Source organism: Arvicola amphibius, chromosome 10, assembly GCF_903992535.2.
Source record: "Arvicola amphibius chromosome 10, mArvAmp1.2, whole genome shotgun sequence".
Lineage (NCBI taxonomy): Eukaryota > Metazoa > Chordata > Mammalia > Rodentia > Cricetidae > Arvicola > Arvicola amphibius.
This window is the reverse complement of record NC_052056.1, coordinates 52,724,851-52,731,840: the sequence shown is the minus strand read 5'-3', so window position 1 is coordinate 52,731,840 and position 6,990 is coordinate 52,724,851.

The window sequence follows — 6,990 nt, the reverse complement described above, 5'->3', positions numbered from 1 at the left end:
GAGGAGGCCATCTGGGAGGGGATGGAGGGGGAAATAATGTTTCAATTAAACACATTTTTTGAAAGGGGTGAAATAATAATGGAGAAATAGTATTCTACTAAGAATATTTTAATGTTAGTTTGATACCAAATAATTAATTCTTTTTATATAGGCAAATACATCAGGGTAGCATAAGAAGGAAAGCATTATTCAAAACATTGATGGCCAGGAAAATTGGAATCTTATTTTACTCGCATCTAAATTGCATTATTGATACATTTTATCCCTTGGCTACCACAGTAATCATGATTATTTTTATTGCTATTGCCTTTTTATTTAATGGTATTTCTTGATCCCTGAGTTTTACCTTATGGAACTTTTTTAGCACACAAATCTGCCTTTCTATGATAGCTAAAAACCATTTGGACACTCTTTAGCTTTTCTTTACTAGCCACTGGGTGTCTTGAACTACTAAAGGTACTTGTATATTCTCACATACTTCTTTAATCTTACAACACCCCTATGAGGTAGGCACAGTTATCCGAAATCAGTGGAACTGATGCTTATCAAAGTTTAGCAGTCTGCCCAAGTCATAAGGCCAGTAATTAGCAGAACTTGGATTCTCGCCCAGACTGTCTGATTGCCGAGCCCAGGCTTCCACCTCTCCCATGTCATGACCTCCCTAAATTGGGTTTTCCTGACCCGAGACTATCCCAACATTTACTCCTAAAATTACCAACATGTGGTTGAAAATGTGACATCCATATTAAAACCCGACAGTGTGTCTCAGAGAAGTCAATTAACTTACAAGAAACACCATAGCTTAGGTTGTATCTGAAGGTTTGTCCGAAGTCAGAGTTCACGCTCTTCTCACCACCCCAGCCTGGCCGCCCGCAGCAAAGAAGGAATGTTCTTTGCGTCCTACTTTCCAGCTAGGCACCTAACAGCTGTATGTGGCTGCTGAACACTGAGATGGGGCTAATGCGACTCAGGAAATGCTCCTTACATTTTACTTAGTTTCCATTAAGTGGGATTGAAACTGGAGTGCTGCATGTATGTATCTGCTAGCTGCACACTGCAGTGCAGTCTTAATGAGCCCTACTCCTCTGACCTCTCAAGCAGCATGCAAAGAGCACTTTATGAAAAGATTTATGGTGAAATCGATTGTTAAATAAACTAAATTTTAAACAAATTCAATTACGTCTCATTAGTTAATCCTTTAATTTGATAAAAAAAAAAAGAAATATTTCCAAGTAAAATAACTCTGTCGTTTTTGAGGAAGAACTTTAAACATTATTGCTTTAAGACATTTTTCCAGTTGCTTTATTTCTTTAATTTCCTTTTACATTTGTCATATAAATATAAACAGTTTAAATCAAGTGGCAAAGGACTTTTCACCTTTGACCTTCTCTCCCTCTATGTTTCTCCACAAGGCACATGTGAAGTCAGATTTCGGTTTTTCTATGGGATGTGAACGCACTGAGAAATTCACTGGCCGTGGACAAACACAGATCAGATTTTCACTTGAGGACCAGGAATTAAAGATGAAGGGGTGAGGTCTAAGGAGGATGAGATTAGCATCATACTTTCTGGTCTAGGCAAACACTGTAAGACACAGATCTCTCTGTAACACACGAAAAACAATGCAGCATCTTACAGAATGAAGTGCTGCCGCAGGCTAAAATCTGCAGTCAACACCTTTTGTATGATAGTGTCTGCATTTCTGAGAACGGGCAAACGAACTCACTTCTCTTCGTCCTTTGTTTCTGGACTTGATCCAGGTCATCTTTAGGCTCTGTTCTTCTCTTCCTGGCTTATTCTGTCTCCAGAATCTGAAGTTCCCCCAGAGAGACCTGGTGATGGAAGACTATGCACCTCCCCTATTGTACACTCATTCCAGATGAACAATAGTTCTGTTGCTCAGATGCTTCTGGTTCTTACAGATGTGGGTTTGGGCCACATTTAGAGCTATGAGATCCTGCTTGCTGTGACTCTCACCCACAGTAATAAGGTCTGCTTTTGTGTATACTCTGATCTGATCGTCTTCACAGTTTTCAGTGTTCATTCAAGCAACATCTTCAAGCAGCATTGTCCTCCAGATTTTCTATGCTAGAATCTATACCTTGTGTTTTCTTTTAAAAGCATACACATGATGGCTCTGTGAAACCAAGACTGACTTGCTTCTTGTAAGTTCTTGGAATAAAGCATGGAAAGCAAATAAAAATGGACGCATTTTAAAACTGGAGTTGGATACAGGGTGCAGCATTGAAGGATGTTTGTTGCTCTTCCAGATGACACGGGTTCAGTTCCTAGAGCCTACATACAGGCTCACAGTTGCCTCTTTCTTTGGCCTTTTCTGACCTTCGTTGGTATCTGTGCTCACATGCACAGACCCATAGACATAAACACATACAACCCAGTGGAAGGGGAAAAAATCTTTAAAAATATGGAATTTTGAATAATGTGTATCTTTTCTTTCTTGTGTGTGTGTGTGCTTTTTTTTTTCCAAGACAGGGTTTCTCTGTAGCTTTGGAGCCTTTCCTGGAACTAGCTCTTATAGACCAGGCTGGCCTCAAACTCACAGAGATCTGCCTGCCCCTGCCTCCCAAGTGCTGGGATTAAAGGCGTGCACCACTGTGTGTGTGTACTTATATGTGTGCTTGTGTGTATGTGCATATGTGTGCACGTGCATTTGAAGGTCGAAAGTCAACGCTGGGTGTGTTCTTCTGGGAATTTAGGTGATCGGGTTGCATGGCAAGGACCTTGATTTGTTGAGCCAGCTTGTTCGTTCTTCCACCCTCTTAGCTTTTCAACCAGGATGTCATGGAACCTGGAGCTCACCGATTTGGCTAGAGACTGACAGGCCAACTAACAGCGGGGATTGTGTCCAGCACTAAAGTTCAGTTGCCTTTTGTTATCCCTGGCTTTTATGTTGGTTCTTGGGCTCCCAACTTGGGTCTTCAAGCTTGAATGGTGAGCATTTTTACTGACTGAACCATCTTCAAAACCGTGGAGGGCAGCGATTACATGTGAGAAAAGCAATAACTCAGACTATGTAGTCATTAAACAACAAACTTTTCTGATGTTAACATACAATGTTTGTGAGATCATTTGTTAACCAGCTGTATAAATGTTTTGTAATTTAATAAAATTTGAATTATTACATAAACTAGAGGTAACATTCTCATTTTCTATGAGTTGGCTATGGAATAATGATATTAATGTATTTTTTAATTAAATTTCAAAAAATAAACTTTAATATCACCTTATTTCTTCTATATACTTGAAATTTAATTTATATAAAGTTCACTTACAAAACTCAATTAATTTTTGTGGATTGGAAACTTAATTATTGAAGCCAGAAGATATATTACAGAAGCTATTATAATTCAAGATTTTTTTAAAAAGTGAATGTTCATAACAGAAATTTAAAGATTAAAAACTAATTAAAAGGAGAGATGTTCTTGTAATTGATGGTCTAGTAATTTTGCTGCTGAACAATACTAACCTAAGTTGGACCATCTCTCACTTGGTTTTTAACTGAAATTATATTATCTGTAATTTTAGCTATGATACAATGAGCAAACTTAATAGTTGTCCCTTTTATACAAATACTTAAAATTGTATTTTCAAACTCTCTAGTTCTTTTAATTTTCTTTCAATACTTGAGATCAAAATGAAGGCTTAGTGCGTTCTAAATGAACAATCTATTGCCAATCTACAATTCTAGAACAGTTTTCTAAAAAGTAAAGTGGGTGTAGTTTAAAATGCAGAAGTTGTACCACACCTCATTCCCCTTACTCATTTTTAGTAAAAGTAGAGAAATGTGTTTTATTATATATTTAGATCTTTGAATTATCTGATATAGCTATAGGTTTGTTGTCCCTTAATCAGAAATTCAGACTAGAAGCCTAAAGTTTGCACTGTGAATTTGCTCCAATAAGCTGCACCGATATACTTTTCTTTTTCAAAAGTGGCTTGGTTTAATATATGGCATTCATAGTGACATGTGTGTATTATGAATGGAAGTGTGCTTAGCATGATTGTGCATTTGTAGGTGGAGGTTTGTAGGTGAGGGCTCTCCTTCAAGGTTATGTTACTCCTAAAGAAGCATGCTATAATAAAATTGAAAAACTCATAACTCTGCCTTCAAGTATCGTAAGACATAAAGATATTTTGTAGTAATAATTAAATTCTAGGATAAGATAATATGTTTGGTTTGGACATTAATTATTCTTTGGAGTTTAACTGCTCGTCAATGTTCAGAGTAAGTGGTAAAGGTTATGCCTACTTCAAGATAGATTTGCAACCCATAGAGTTGCCATAGGAACCACATTCTTTATTCATTAGATTAATCTCTGTAAGAAAAGGTTTCATAACTTATTAATGCTGTATATTATTACTAAATGAAATTTCATAAGATAATAAAAAGAACAAAAATGTGTCACCTGTAATTCTTTCACAAAATGTACTGTTGATATTTTGAGATTTTTTTAAATGTCACATATTTTTTTAGCTATGGTGTTGTTTGAAATATTTATGCATTTTTCATTAACATTTTTCTGTTAAGAGTATATTATATATTTTACATTAAAGCAGTTAATTAAAATAGAAACAGGCACAGCAACACACACACAGCACATAAGATAATAAATTCTTTAATTATCCGTTTGCCATCTTTATGTTAATGCTTATGAAACAATGTGTGATAAAGTGCATTTGTATTGTTCCTTCTGAAACTGTTCTTTATAATATATTTTCTTTAAAAACACCCTTTCCAACTACCCATAACTCCACACAAACACAAATCAAACTATTCTGTTCACTGGCTTGGAATCCATCTCACTCATTACTATCAACCACATTGGTATGTGTGGCCAAGTTTACTTTGGTCTTACTCACGGTTGTGTGTCAGACTAGCTTCTAACATAACTATTTTTGAATAAATTATCCCCATGAATATATCACATTTGTATTTCACTTTTAAAATTCATATTTCCTTCAGTGTTCTTTCTCCCTCAGTTCCTACTTTCAAGTATTTATGGAACAATTTTACATGCCAGACAATATGCTAGAGCCTACGATGGACAAGTTTCGTTTGTGTGTGGGTGTGTGTGGGTGTGTGCACGCGCGTGAATATACAAATGCATGTAAGTGTGCTGGATATATGCATGTGGAGACCGGGGGTCAACTACAGATGTTGGTTTTCTGAAGTTGCCCATGATTTTTGTTACAGTTGTTATTCTGGTTTTTGGTTTTGTTTTGGAGATAGTGCCGCACACTAAGAATGGGGTTCATTAGCTAGCCTGACTCTCTGTCCAGCTTCAAGGATTCTTTGTCTTCCCAGTGCCTTCGAGGTTCTAAAGGATAGCACGAAGCCCAGCTTTCTGTGTGGGTGCTGGACCTAGAACTGAGGTCTCACATGGGCAAGACAAGCATTTTAATAATTAAGTTATCTCCTTAGTTCCAGTACACAATTTTTAACAGCCAGTTATAACATCATATTATAAGTGATTAGTTTTTTTATCTCAAATGTAGAATGACAAAGAGGAGCAGACACTGCCTTCTCTCCTTAGGCATTCAATAATAGCGTTCTTGGGATTTGGGGTGTTGTTTAGTAGAATAATTTGTACAAATGTATGCACCAACAGAAGGTTTGGACTCATCATGTTTGGCACCGCCACCCCATACCCTCCAAAATAAGAATTTCTCGACAACACATTTAGCTTGTCCGGAGGCAGCTAACATATAGAAAAAAGGAGGTTTACTTATCTCATTCTTAAAGGTTTAAGCTTCTGGATCATATATATATATACACACACACACACACATATATATATATATACTCTGTTCTGAAGAAGTAATCTTTCTTCAGTTTATCACATTATAGCAGAAGCTGCGTGAGAAAAGTTTATGTTACCTACCAGAAAGTCAGCAGTGCTGGCAGATGTGCACTAAGCTGTCAATCACAATGGAACTTTGAAGGAAGCACACTTCACCCAAATCATCTCATTTTCATGATACCATTGGCTCAAGGTATGACTGCAAAGTCAGAAAAGGGCCATTTATTTGGTGTAAGAAAAATTCTCAAATATAATTTTGGGAACTCAGGTTTAGAAATGAAATAATTTTAAAACCTACACAATTTAAGTTTCAAGGAAAGAATAAATAAGCTGTAGGGAAAGACTGATCCTGAAAGTGGGGACGATGTTGAGCAAACATTAACCTAGAGATACTGCCTAGAAGATGGCCTTATGTACAGGTGACCCCAATGCTTGGTGCCCGATAATCACGCCAACTCCTGGGAACAGAAGAGGCTCACAGATGCCAGGAAACTTACTTACTCAGGCTGGCTAGCAGAACAGGGAATTCAGGATGAATCATACCACATGTCAGAGCTTCCTGTGCGCAGCAGTATCCTGGACAGGAAGTCCTGGAGGCAGGGTCCAGTCATGGCTAAGGAACACACACGTTCGTATTGAGGACAGAAGATCTCTTTGTGAGATAGAAAGGCATCCGAGTCAGTAAGGACAACTTGGAACAAAATCTAACAGGAAGAAACCAGGGTGTTTAAGAGTTTGAATTACTTACCTGTACTTTTCAAAATCAATTCATCCAGACTTTAGTTACATTTTACATAAAATGCTTTGAAATACTGACTACACTGAACAAAGAGGGGGTATTAAGTAGAACGTGTTATCTAAGAAACACAAAGGACCACAGACTCCCTGTTATAATGAATTAGAGTAGTGGGACATACCTTAGGGCAAGCTGCCAGGGAGGATCTCAGATCCCTACAAGGAACCGAAGTAGCTGAGGAGACGCAAGAGTCCACGCTCTTTTGACATTGGCTGTGAGTATCATGGTAGGTGGACTCATGTCATATAAGAGCAGAAATTGAGAAAACCTTATCAGTTCTCCTCAAGTTCCATTGTGGTAAACCCTAATCATGATTTCCAAACAAGAATCTTGCAGGGAAGTGAGAAATTCCCACAGATGGTTCTTAGGAAT